The 13,903-nt window shown below is 47.7% G+C and overlaps 1 pseudogene across 1 annotated transcript in view; it reads right to left on the bottom strand.

The window, feature by feature from the left end:
• The window catches only part of LOC146177407 (neprilysin-1-like), a 77,505-nt pseudogene extending 65,173 nt beyond the window's left edge, over positions 1-12,332 (bottom strand). Inside the window, exons 1-3 of the transcript XR_014701354.1 lie at positions 11,904-12,332; positions 8,633-8,850; positions 7,012-7,209 (exon numbers count right to left, since the gene is read on the bottom strand). The product of XR_014701354.1 is annotated as a neprilysin-1-like (transcript). The remainder of the gene's footprint in view (positions 1-7,011; positions 7,210-8,632; positions 8,851-11,903) is intronic.
• Positions 12,333-13,903: the final 1,571 nt, after the last annotated feature.

The raw sequence follows: 13,903 nt of genomic DNA, 5'->3' as shown, positions 1-13,903 counted from the left end.
TGACATACAGGAACGAAAGGCCAGCTCCTTATGTGCACAAACCATCCAGAAAGATTTTGAGACTTTAATTTTCTAGCCGCATGTGCCGTTTTGATGAATGAGCACAATGTGTTAACTTTGAAGGACATTTTTTTTTATTGCTTGCTGCTCTTTTCAATTATGCATATCTGTTTATACCCATTTCCTTTATTAATTGTTCTTTTTTTATCACTGGTATTAAACTGACTACGGACTGTCTACGTGTGCGTCAGTCGCGAGACTATACGTATACATCTGCTGTCTTTCAACCTACTGATTTGTTTTAAACGAAGCTAGAACAGCCCACATCACTAGACAACTGAAATTTTAACTGTATGCGTAAATTTTTGTTCCTTACTCTGAATCTGAGACGTGCTATGAATTTTAGTCAGTGCCTCTTTTGCTCTAAACGAAAACGGCAGCGGTTGACAGAATACTTGGAATATCCACCGAACAGTTTGCCATGCAATAGCGTCAGGTCGCGCTATACCTGCTTACAGCTTTCAAAGGCACACTGCATAAAATGGTAGATATAGTTTTGTGAAAAATTTAGGGGCAAAAGGTGTTGATGTAAGTGCACCCGAAACTTCATTCGACCGCGCGCGACAGCACTGACGAAGGCGCGCGCGCTCTCGCGCGCACGCGCATTATTGACGATTTTATTGCTCATACACGATAAATCAGACGCTGATTACGGCTTCTTCCTATAAGCCATAAGGGGTGAAATATCAGGACCTGCCGGTTGCAACCGATGCGGGCGGAGCGAAGAGCGAGCGCGCGTTTCCCTTGCGCGTGAACGGCTGTAGCGGAGGAGCAGCAGTGGGGCGGTGGCGACCCCACCGAGGCGCGGCGGGCGGTAGAAACAGACCCCATTGGAGAGGCCGTAAGAGAAGAGAGAAACGCGCTCTCCCTCGAGACCGGCCGTGGTCTTGCTCATCATGACTCTGCCCCTTGTATTCAATAACCGTTATCTCTTTCGCGCGCGCATATCGCTTTTCATCAGCGAGGGCGCATTTTGTTGGCGTCTCGCCACCGAGCCATTGTTCCGTGCGCGCTCTTATTGCAGCGCCTCTGTACTTCTGGGCATCCAAAGCTTCTAGCCTAACTTTGATGCCTTTTATATCATGCATGAACATACCCGGCGTTCGTTCTTCTTCACGCCCTAAATATTTTAGGAGCTCTTGCAGTTGCTTTTCTTCTTTCTTTTCCTCATACTTAATAATGGAAGAGCGCTCAATTGCATTCATTTTAACCTCCTGTTTAAATCGTTCCCAGGATTCAATACAGCCTGTTTCGCTCTCATAAAAAATATCCATGTTTTCCTTAACTTTTCGTAAAATAGTTCGTCTTCTGTAAGCCTCGAGTTTATTTTCCATAAGTCCCAGTTCATTTTTTATTTGCACTGCTTTGTTCCGCCCAGCGTGACCGTAACTAAGCAATGGTCGCTAAATGACACTTGCTTCACTTCATACTGTTCACAGGTAGGCGAAAACTCTGGCGACACATATATTCTGTCAAGTCGCGCGTGACTACTAGCTTGAAAATGTGTGAAAAGCACCCTTTTTTCACCATTCACCAGGAGTGATACGTCCTCTAAGCTGTACTCATTGAGGACACACTTCAGGAATTCGGCACTTTGGTCTTTTCCAACATTTCTATTCGAACAATCCTTAGAGTCTACAACGCAGTTGAAATTTCCTAAAAATATAAGCGCACGACTGCATTCAAGGAAAGGCACCAACTGCTCAAAAAAGTCGCGCCGTTCTTTTTGTGTCGTTGTTGCATACAGGACCACCACCCTCACCGCACAGGTTTCATAATTGATGTCGCACACGACGAAACGCCTCCTTGCACAAGTTATTACTTGCTCCACTGCTATGCCTACACTTTTCCTCAGGAAAAGACAGCAACCTGCCGACAAACCGACGGCATGGCTTACGCATACATTGAAGCGTGGCCGAAAACCAAACACCATATTATCTGTTTGCTGCTCATCCTCAACCTTTGTTTCTTGTATGGCTACAATGTCTAAATCTAGTTCGCTCAATAAACGGTTCAACTGCAGTTGCTTCCGTCTCGAGGCGAGCCCTCGGACGTTTAGAGTGCACACTTTTAGCGGTTTTTTCCAATAAGCCATGCTCTAAACTCAGCTAACAAACAATGACTAAAGGCTCACTTCTGCAGTCTCTCGTCGCGAGTGAGCGACTAGGAACGCAACGCGGTTTGCGATAAGGCTAACTTGCCTTTCGTAGCGCCTTCCACCCTCCACTGCTTTTCTAGTCGACGCAGTTCCCGTTCTGTAGCTGGTACCTTTTCGTAGTCTCGTGGTCCGTGGGAGACGGACGTGTGATGGCAAGCTCTGAGCGTGCCTCGGTATCGGTCATGTCTGGCCGAGGATGCGGCGAACGACGCCCACCACTGGGCTATCGCAAGGTTCTACCTACGTTTCCTTCGGGAGAAGCAATGAAGACAACGGTTTTCCTTCCCTGTGATATTGCCGGCCGGCCTTATCGCATACAGGATTTTCGTGAGCCGTTGGAAAAGGCCGGTGTACTACCCTATGTGGCTGGCATTGGACCCTTCCAAATGTCTCATATCTTAATGCTGAAGATGAAGACTTAGGAAGCGAAGGAACGCCTGCTGAAAGAAGGAGCGCTGGAAGTGAAGAGACGCTACTGTGCGATCATCGACCCGAACAAGCGTGAGTTGGTTTTCAAGGTGCTCTGGGTGTCTTTCTACGTTTCGAGTGAAGCGGTGCAGAGGACGTTCGGAGACTTTGGAGATGTGAAAGAAGTCACTTATGAGCAGTGGAACAGCCCGGGGTTTGAAGAGGCCGAATCGACAACTCGGCTAGTAAAAATAGTGCTCAAAGAGGGGCTTTCGATCGATGATTTGCCCCACATGTACACGTTTCACGGAGGGCATGTGTTAGTGGTGGTGCCTGGACGGCCACTAATATGCTTAAGGTGTAAGAAGACAGGCCAAATTCAACGTGATTGCCGCACTCCTAGATGTAGTTCGTGTCATATCTTCGGGCACGACCAGGAGGGATGCGTCCGCACGTATGCCCGTGTGGCCACGGGTATTGTGCCCCCTCAAGACGACAGGAGCGAGTTGATCATGAACCAGGAGGAACTGGAGCACGCTGGAGCCCTGTCCCCTACAAGATCCGGAGAGGGACCTGATGTCCAACAGCCGGAACATACCACCGGCGGAGGGAAGACGCAAGTTAGCGAACCCGCTGCAGAAACGACTGGAAAGGGGGAGGAGGCTGCTATGTCGTCAGATCAGCCAACAGCGAAAGGCACTTCGGAAGGAAGCGTTGCTGAGTCCCCAATGGATATGACACTGCGCCACCCAGCGTCAGCGTCGTGTCCTGTAGTTGTGTGTTTTGAATGCGATGCAACACAGATCAGACTGACGGTGGTTTGCTTTCGTGTACAAGCTATTCCTTCACATGCACAAAGAGGCCAACACTATGTTCAATCTGCCAAACAGTTTAAAGAATGCATGGCATTTGCTTTACTAAGCATCGGCTTTTCATTCTAATCATTTTAAACTAATGAACCCCATTTTCTATTTTTTTCCTTTTGTTTCTTCAATTGATCACTCAAGTAATCACTGTCATTTCCATAATTCGTCCTCTCTTATTACAAACCATCCCTCACTAAAACAGCATATTACCATGGTGCGACGTTACACAGCCCCCGATTATTTCCGACGCGCCGTGGCGGTTACTACTAAGCCGACGGCTTTTCGAGCGAAGGAGCTGTGTCAGCTATCGCTTAAAATCTATACGCATACATGTATACATGCGCAGGCATGTCATTTTATTACCTTAAAGGCCCCTAAAACCAAATAGCGAAATGTACACGCACGGAAGTAACTGTTGTGCCTTAAGCGAATACTTATCGCAGGCGCGCACCTTTCTCTAAGTATTAGTCGTACTTACTCTAATGGGACTCAAGTCAGTAAACTAAAATGCGCAGATAAAATTACACGAAGCACGCACTATGCTTCAACACAGTTTGGAAGAACGATGGAAGGCCGAGCGTCTGTACCAGACGACGCTCTTGCCTGCAAACGTCGACAGCAGCGCCGCGGTGGTGAGAATAGCGGCGGGCCATAGTGGGCGGGCCGCCTGTTCCCTGCAGGCGCCCCAAGGAGATGCACTGAACTCGGAAGCATCTATAAACGCTTATAGTGGACGGTTTCGGTTGAAATTACTCCGTAGACCTCCAATGTGGCCCCGCTTGCTCCCTTCTTTTGCTCCCACGTCCCTCCCTTCCTCTGACGGCGCGGGTTGGATGTCCACAGAGATGTGTAAGAGATACCGAGTCTTTCACTACTTTGAAACAATTTATAGACTTACATTTTAGAGCGCAGCTCTTTTGCACCCGTTCTTGCGTTTCGCGTCGCGATCACAGTCGGCGTCGTGCCTCGTAACCAGTTCCGCCCCGCTCTCAGCCCCCCAGCTCAGTCCCCCTATTCCTCCGTGGCGGCGACCTGCGCGTGTGCTCCCATTGCTGCGCGCGCTCCTGCCACCACCGGTCGCTACAGCGTGTACGCCTCCCCCCCCCCTCTTCCAGCGTGGCGGTGACGGTGTTCTCCGGTTGCCGAAGCGCCGGCTCGTTATCAGCGGATCACGGTACGTAAATCCCAAGCCGAAACGCAAAACCACGTTGCCTTGAACCGCTAGCGATGTCAGAGGCATTAGTCAGTAGCTTCTATCTCTTCGCCACGCAACGTTCCTCCGGGCCCACGTGCTATCTCCCGCAATCTCCCGATAACTTAATTGCTCTCTTTATTTCTAAAACCACAAGGCTTCCTTCAAGACTGTGAAGAACTGTTAGTGGGTGGAGTGTTTCTGGAAGGAATATGTGTGAAAAATTATAATAGTTGTCTGTAATTGTACGTACATGTCTTGCTCAAAATATTTGCCTTAAACTATCGAAAGGTGAAACAGCTCATGAGCTGAGCTCAAATATCGCATTAGTAAGTAACGTAATCGTCGGCAATTTTTTTTTTCGATTGTTTACTCCTTTCCACAAGCGTTATTGGCACATCGATGTCAGCATTCAGGGAAATTGAGCAAACACGCCAACCCTGTCTGAAAACCCAGTTTAAACGGCTGGTTGGTTTGTTTGTTATTCGTTTGTGAAGTTTAACGTCCCAAAGATATTCAGGCTATGAGAGGCGCCGTAGTGGAGGACTCCGATAATTTAGAACGCCTAGAGTTCTTTAACGTGCACTGACATCGCGCAGCACACGGGTGTCTTGCTTTTCGCCTCCACCGAAAAGCGGCCGCCGAGGCTGGCAAGTTGTGATGACATAGCTAGGCTAACATGACAACGCTGACCTTAGAGCAAAAGAAACAACTTACTGGTGTATTATAAGAAACACAATTGGCGTACTAGAAAAACCGTCCTCCCCCATCCCCCCCCCCCCCCCCTTCGCTATGAATATTCCTAAGCTCTGTCATGGCTGTCTTGCGTGCATTTGTCTTATTGCGGCAATCAGATACAGTTCCAGAGATATACGACCCCTGCGTGCGACACGACGTGATCTAGTGCAATAAGCAAAGGTTATATCAGAGAACCGAACAAGAGTTACAAGCCAAATAAAAAAAGTGCCAAAGAAGTTGCATCGGCGTAACCGGCTCACAAAACTGCGTGCAAAACGCATAAAGCATTCCTCTTCCAAGAAGCGTCATCTCATCCTTCATTGAGCTTTCATCACTGAAGGGCGGCAAAACAAAGTTCTCATTTTTAACAAATTATACTTCTTTAACTCTTTTCTTAGGGCTACTAATTTGAAGAACATCTTCTGCATGTTGCTTTTTATATTCTCTTCTACAACTTGTTTTTTACCTTCGAATTGTGGTTTATGCTGATAAGACATATAACTGCATGGGAACTGTTTCTGCCATACGAGGCCCACAGTTAATCAGTTTGGCGTACTTTCGTTTGCGTACGTGTGGACCTGTAACGCCAGATACCTCCTTATGACAACACGCACGTTCACAAATCAGTAATGCTTTGAGTAGATGCGAATACTTTACCGTAATGTCTGCCGATATTCACTCCTCGAGAAAATACGTTGCATTATGGTTTACTCGCGTTTTATCGGCAGTGCCTTATAACTGCAGCCGTTGCTCTGCACAGTGGATAAATGAGGCAACAAAAGCAAAGCACATCAGATATGTGCTTTGCTTTTGTTGCCTCATTTATCCTCTGCGTGGAGGTGCTCTGAAGCTCAGCCCAGAACAGCTTTGTTGCAAACATTGCATTCGAAGGCGTTCGCCAAGAACCGTGCATATTTTTTCAGCGCAAAATCAGAGACAGGACGAAAAGAAGAGGCAGACAAGGGACGAATTCTTAACAACTAATATTTGATTGGAAGCAAAATTAATATATACAAATAAGTGTACAACGCCATCTCTTAAGCGCATGCCCCAGAACCTTCGCCTCTGCTTTATCGTAGAGGTTAGAGCCTCACCAGAATGACCTATGGCAACGTGTCATTCTACTTTTTACAAATTCCAGCTCTTAGGGTGGCAACACAACCTAGCTACTGCTGACACAATTATCACTTTGATTGTGAATTTCTAGGGCCTTGAAGAACTCTCCACTCAACTGATGCTTGAAGATGCGCAGCACACGTTGCCACTCAACGCCAGAGTGCATGATGGGTTGGTACGGCTAGAGCAGCAGCAGCAGTGCAAGGCCAAATGGCTACTCCAACTGGGAGTACTACAAGATATCCAACTGCTCTTCGGCGCTCTCGCAATCTGTCGTTTATGCATCTGCCCGTCTGTCCGACGTAGGTTTTTCTACACGACAGAGGAACCTTGCATACTATCCCGTTCTACAGGCGACGAAGCAGGTGTCATGCTTCTTTGTGCATGCATCAATTCACCTCTTTTGCCCATTTACCTTAGCGTAAAGCCGCGACAACCTTTCAAGAGTAGAGAACTAGACAGAAACGCCGCACTTCTCTGCAACCTTTTTCAGATGGTGGGAGAATCCATGGATGTAGGGAACGGCAACAGGCCTAGCTTCCTGGCTTCTAGATTGTTGGGACTGCCCTCGTTCCTCACTCTCCACTTCCTGCAACAGCTTGTTCGCTACCGAAGCCTGGAGTTCGTTCGGGTAGCCCTTGGCCTTCGGGTGTTCGATTTGGTCCTGCCCGCTAATGGTTAAAGTGTGCACACGACTTTGCGAGAGCAGAACGTAGACAGTTAACAGCGATTCCTCTTTTTACCAATTTTGAATGGGCCCAATCATCCCTCAACACTTCTTGTTTCGACCGCGGCCTGCAGCTCCAACATACTTGCGCCTCCCGGAACAGCAAACAAACATCCAAAAACTGAGGTCTCGTGTCTACAGGCAACATAAAAGTAAAACGAAGTCCTTTCGAGCAACACGTAAAGCACGGTTCTTACCACGACCTACCTATACTGAAACTTACTTGCCCTGACAACTACTAGGTGATCGTCAACATATCTAAACATCTTAGCTATTATAGCTGCGTCAACGCACGTGTCGATACGTTTGTCTCACTGGGCTAAAACGTTTGTGCTTAAAGCAGGCGCAATGGAAGAACCAATGCAGACTCCCGCCTTTTGAATGAAAGGTTTACCGGTATAACCTATAAAAGTGGAAGAACAATAAAATGATAGGAGTTCCATGAAGCCGTCAATAGATCAACTTGAAGAATTCCGGAATTAGAGAGGACGTGATTGTTCAATGAGGTCTCGAACTGCTACTAAAAAATGGTGTGGCAAAAGAGTGGCATTGATGCATGCACGAAGAAGAATGAAACCTGATTGGTGCCCTGTAGAACGGGGGTAGTATACAAGGTTCCTCTGTCGTGTGGGAAAAACCTACGTCGGGCAGACTGGCCGATGCATAAACGACAGATTGCGAGAGCGCCGAAGAGCAGTTGGATCCCTTGTAAAGAGTAGCCATGTGGCCTTGAACTGCAGCCGCTGCCCTAGCCCTACGAATCCATCATGCACTCCGTCGTTGAGCGACACACGTGTGCTGCGCAGCTTCAAGCAGCAATTGAGCTGGGAGGTCTTCGAGGCCCTTGAGAGTCACAATCAAGGTGGTAATTGTGTCAACGGTAGTTCGGTTGTCACCCAAAGAGCTGGAATTTGTGAAGAGTTGAATGACACGTGACCATAGATCATTCTAGTGAGGCTCTAATCTGTACGATAAAGCAGAGGCGAAGGTAATGGGCTTTTAGAGATGGCGTTGTACACTCTTTGTATATACTGATGTTGATTCCAATAAACGATCAGCTGAAATAAGGCGTTCGTTCCTTGTCTGTGTTCTCTTTTTGTCCTGTCTCTAATTTTGCGCTAAAAAAATATGCACTACTCCTAAAAAGACCAACTAACCCGTCTTTCTAGGTTGCCAAGAACGGGTAGTAAGAGAGAGGTAGCTGTCGACTATTGTGAACAATATTTGCCTTAAATTAACGTTTTGCGACCCTTTAGGGACCAATCGGAAAACAAAATACTCTCTGTTTCTCACATTCAATTGCACTGAAAGTCATTACACACATATCCAAGCCGACTCTCCAACACCATAAGTAGCAGCTCACTGACGCAGATGGTTCCTTTGTCCCGGCATCTAAGAGCAGGTCGCTGAGCGCTTTGATCGATTCCTGGCCGCTTTTTGGACTGCTGGCCTGAGACGACTGGGAACGAGACGGCGGCGAACACGCAGCGCTGGTTGGATGTTCCTGCCGACTCGACGCTAGAGGTGGGTGGCCAGGCACGTCACTGCAACCGTTATGCTGGGCCGCTTCTTTGGTTTCCGCCACCTGCGTGGAAACAAGCACGTGGTGGGCAAATGCTGTCAGCATGTGGCGTTCATTATGAGGACGCCAACGTGTGCACGAACCTAAACGTATCTAAACATAGAGATACCACGAAGTGTGAGGTTTAGAGAAAGGAAATAGCTTAAGCCCCGGGACGTGATACGTCTACCCTGAACAGTATGGAATGTTGTTATACACGAAAGCGCATGCAGCCCCTTGTATCAAAAAACCACCGCAGTTGTACACGGCGCTCGGGAAGAATTATAAACTGTGGGTTTTTAAGCTACTTTAAGAATATGGGCAGACAGCATGAACACTATGCGTTTGCCGGCTGCCTTTGCCGGTCCTCGCGGAATGAAAAGGCTGTGTTAAAGACGGTATTGCATCAACTTTTTGTGCGAAGTGTAAACAGCCTCTCAATGTTTCGTTTAATACGGATCGGTATAATAATTTTATATGGAACTCTGTTTCAAAATGAAGGCAATGTTGCTTCTTCCTCACTCGATGAACTCTTACGCCTCTTTCCGCAAAATAAATTTGGAAAAAATAACTTAAAATTAAAACTCTTTCAAAGGGAAACATGGTTTCAATTAATTCATTCTACATGTTATGGATATCGCCGCATACAGGTCATAATTTCACTATCTTACTGAAGGGAACGCAAGGGCGCTGTGCACAATGGCAATAAGGGTTGCAATAAAACTTTGGTTAGGCCTAGCTGGGTTACCTACGCCACTTATTTCACGCATCGCAATGTATGCCGAGGAAAGCTGCTGATGCTAAACAACGTTTAGGTACACTGCGCAAGAAGTCAAGGCTTTTACGCTGCATAATATTCCGTTTGTATTGAACACGACAAATACAAATCAGCAAAATGTGCTTATTACGATGCAGAAGGGGGTCGCCACGGATCAGCGCGGTTATCACATCTCACACACTTGAGCGATCCCGCAGGGGTGCTTTGCGTGCGCATAATTGCTATTTGAATAACAAATCTTCTAGAGAAACAGACCCCCTACGTGCTAATGAGTGGTTTTGCCAAATACCCTGAGGAAAAAGTTTAACGTGAATCTTTGGATTCGTGCACGGCCAGTTTTTTTGTAGTCCGATGCTGGAAACTATGAGTAGCGACTGCAACGACGACTGCGCGGCGGCAAAAGTGATGTACCGAAACATTACATAATTTCACAGGCCAGACAGTAAGTAGACATTTTTAGCATACAGTAACGCTAAGTTTTGGTTCTACAACAAAGGACGTTTCGCCACAGAAGCGTATGCATGATCGACATAAGTTTTAGTGGGCAGTGTTAACCGCAATATCCAAAAATCAACACTCTGGCGCCATCTAGTGAGAAACGCTGCAAGCCCATCAAAAGCAATGCGAAAGGAAAGTAGTTTTGTCTGACGAGCGCAGCTGAGAGTCCAAAATATAATAAAACAACGCGAGCACTCGTAAAAATAACACACTGAGCACTTATGAAAACCAGTGGCATTTTCCCAAGATGTGGTCACGTGAGCTAATAGAACGTTTCGCCGCGGGAGGCTACATCAGTCGTTATCATGCGACTTTCAAAGGCAAAATAAATTAAACATTCTTGTTTCTTGGATATTGTAGCGCTCAGTCTATACCATACGAGGCAACATATTTTTATGTCCACCATAGTCCCATCGTATTTTTGGTCAATGTTCAGTCCCTTTAATTATATTGTTCAGTCTCGTATATGGAGGTTCGCCATTTTGTAGTGGAGGTTATGAGGTACAGTTTATTGTAGGCCTCCAACTTATTACATCACCTGAGATGCTTTCAGGGCACTCACATCGCAGTTTAAACCTATATTGTTTTTCTCCTCCAGTGAAAAGCAGGCGTAGTTGTAGTTTTGTCCTTGCGATGAGCCGTCAAGCGCCCCGAAATTTGAATCATTCAGGTCGCTCTCTTAAGGTGCCAAAAACGTTTAAGTGAATGTTGTATACTTGTACAGTGCTGTATTCTATCAATTAGGTTTAAGCATTTAACAAGCCATCCGAAATTTTATTCGTCGAAAGATATTGAAGTTGTGAAAGTATACAACGTAATAAAATTGTCAGGGTAGTGTAACTATTCCTGAACCCAGTTAAACGACTGATTTCGCCCTTGTGTGTTTGGAATCTTATATAGCGTTATAACCACAGAGAGACATTTTAAGTTTTACACATTAATGCTGTAAGAAAGTTCAATTTTTAATCAGAGTGCGTGAAATAAATAATGGTAGGTAATTAAGGCCTGTTATTACTGCAGTACAAACGTACTCGACTTATACGAGTTTCCATTGGGCGAGCAGGAGAAAGAGCAACGAGCAGCCGGAGCAGCGCACGAGAGCACTGGGGACGCGCGTTCTCGTCTCCCTAACGGAACATTCACGCTGCTCGGAGTGCAGCATAGCGATGGGGAGCGCGTGACGTCAGGCGTCATGTGATCAAACTTTTCCCGTGCTCACGTTCACGCTGCTCAGAATAGCGAGGGGGAGCGCGTGACGTCAGGCGTGACCGTCTTTCCCGGGGCCCGGGTTCCGGGCGAATAACCAGATGTTACGTCAAAAAGGTCACCTGACTTCCTCCGTTTTTCCTGTACTCCGCCGCTGGCGATGGCACCGAGGACTGCTCTCGGCTGCTCTCGGGACCCCAAATGTGCGCCACCTCTGCTAATAGAACACAACACTACTGCTCCTGTTCGGCCACTGGTAGGCGCCGAAACTCGCGAGAGCACTTTTAGTGCAGCTAAATGTGCTCCTGTTCGCCCAATGGAAACCGGTATTAGTTTCCCGACAATATATGACAATGCTATAGCGCAGAGTTCACTTAGAATTAGTCCAGTGGAATTATACTGTATCGAAGCTATCATACAATAAATATACACGGGCGATGCTGGTTGACGCAGACAGCTCGCTCTAAAACATGAAATGCCAATTTACCGGCCTCTGCGCGGTCCTAGAAAATTCCTGCGCTGTGCCTGAAGGCGAGTTAAACGGTGATTTCTCCAAGGGATCGGCGTGATGCAGCGTCGACAAGCCTGTGCTCGCCGTGGGCGAAGCAGCGGAAGAAGGCGTTTTTGCTGACGTCTGAGACAGGCCCTTTGTGGCAGGCTTGCTCTGGGCCTTTCTGGAGGCACGCCGAATGTCTGGCTTTGATCGATCTTCTTTCGAATTGGGTTTCTGTGCTGCTCCAGGCAGAGGCGTCGATGGAGCAGCCGGAGTATTCTGGCTGGTCGAGGCCACGCAAGCTCTGCCCGCATCGTGTCCTGCGGACGAGGCACCCGCGTCTCGTCCTCCGCCCACGGCGACGCGAGAAGAGCTGCGCTTGGGCGCAGGCAGAGTCGCCAACGGGGCAAGTGTAGAATCCTGGCGGAAGGGAACCACAAAAGAGGGCTCCATGTGGTGGTCCGCCTCCTCCGCAACGCGAGATGAACCGCGCTGGTCGCCCTTAGGAATCTGCGCTTGCGGCGTCGTCATGGGGGAAGAAAGCTGTATTCGAAAACGAGGTTGCTGTGGCCCGCTTGTTTCTTCTTCTGCGCGAGCAGCTCGCGGACACCTGACAAGGTTGAAATGATGTCAATTGCCGCAAAGGTATTTTTTTCCATTAAGCTCTATGATGCTAAATCCGAAGTCTTTGTCTAGTCTATGTTTGAATTATTACACTATTTAAGTATCTCCTGTAGATTTGGCAGTCCACACTCAACACTGGCCAATCGCCTTTCGTGGGTGTGTGCAGTTTATCAGAGTAGAAAAGAAACGAACGCAGCCTCAAAGAGGCGGAAAGGATATTATTCACACCCTCCCTGTAACCAATCTATAAAGACGGAAAGGTTATCTATCTTCGAGGTAGTCCGTCCTTGCCATCTGACGCGGCCACCCACTAATAATCGCTACAGTACTACCGAAAAATCGAAAACCGTGGAAGAAGCTGCCATTTTAGCTGCAACTTTCAAGCGCCAAGCCTATGATCGGGCCGTGCTCGGCTCATATTATTCTGGCCAACCAAAAATTGAGACAGGCTAGGTTGCCTAGATTGTCCCGCTGCGGGTGATTTATATCGTCATTAGTACTGCCGACCAGCGGCAGCCGGTTGCAGGCAAACGAATATTGCCGACTTGGCTAGCTTCCGGCTAGTTTTAGAGCATGCATGGCTCACAGGTTACCTATACACAACCTAGCTACGACCCGAGTTAGCCAAGTGTGGTGCCCGCTAGACACTGGTTTACCCCTTTCTGGACTTCAGTCTATTCATGCATGGTTCCTGGTCAAACCGTGAATCGTACGCAGTTCGAATGTGCATGTAAATGGCTGTTGTGGGAACATTTTTAGTTACGCAGGTTTTGCTTGAAGCGGACTCTGATTTTAACTTTGTATAATTGCTTTTGTATAAGTGACGAACTTCTTCGGGTAGGTGGAAAGCGATCCATGCGTAAGGAGCTTCATTTAAAAGGCTGCACTCTAAGAAAGGCAGGTTCAAAAAAGCATTTTTGTTTACTAGTTTTCTCTATAGGGGGAACAAAAGGGCAGACAGCCTAGCTCGAGGTAACGCATTCCGAGCAGGGCAGTCAAATGCTCCGGAGCTCCGCCTACAGGCTTGCGAGGGGGGATACGCGGAGATCTTGCACTTGCATAGGGGAGCTATAATTAGATATCCACCACCACACAAAGCCCTAACAAAGGAGGAAGCGATCGGCTGGCGCAGATTACAGACCAACTCCTTTCCTAACCTACACATACTTAATAAAATGTTCCCGACACAATACAGAGCCACCTGCCCTTGGTGCGATGCCACACCTACACTTTATCATATCACGTAGGAATGCGAACGCAACAAAGCATTCCACCAACACGAAGACCCGAGTGCGGAGCAATGGGAGAGTCGGTTCACCAGCGGCGAGCTCGCGACCCACAGGGCCTTAGTGCAGCACGCGACTGATGCAGCACGACTCAGTGGAGCCTTGGAATAGGGGCCCACCCTTGCTGACGAGAAGCCTCAAGTCGCCAGCGCCAGAGAAGACGACGGAGACTTCACAACCGCGAAACCCTTG

Source organism: Amblyomma maculatum, chromosome 10 (assembly GCF_055883805.1).
Source record: "Amblyomma maculatum isolate TAMU_Amacu chromosome 10, ASM5588380v1, whole genome shotgun sequence".
Classification (NCBI taxonomy): Eukaryota; Metazoa; Arthropoda; class Arachnida; order Ixodida; family Ixodidae; genus Amblyomma; species Amblyomma maculatum.
The sequence above is the reverse complement of the archived record's forward strand: the minus strand, read 5'-3'. Positions and strand labels throughout refer to the sequence as shown.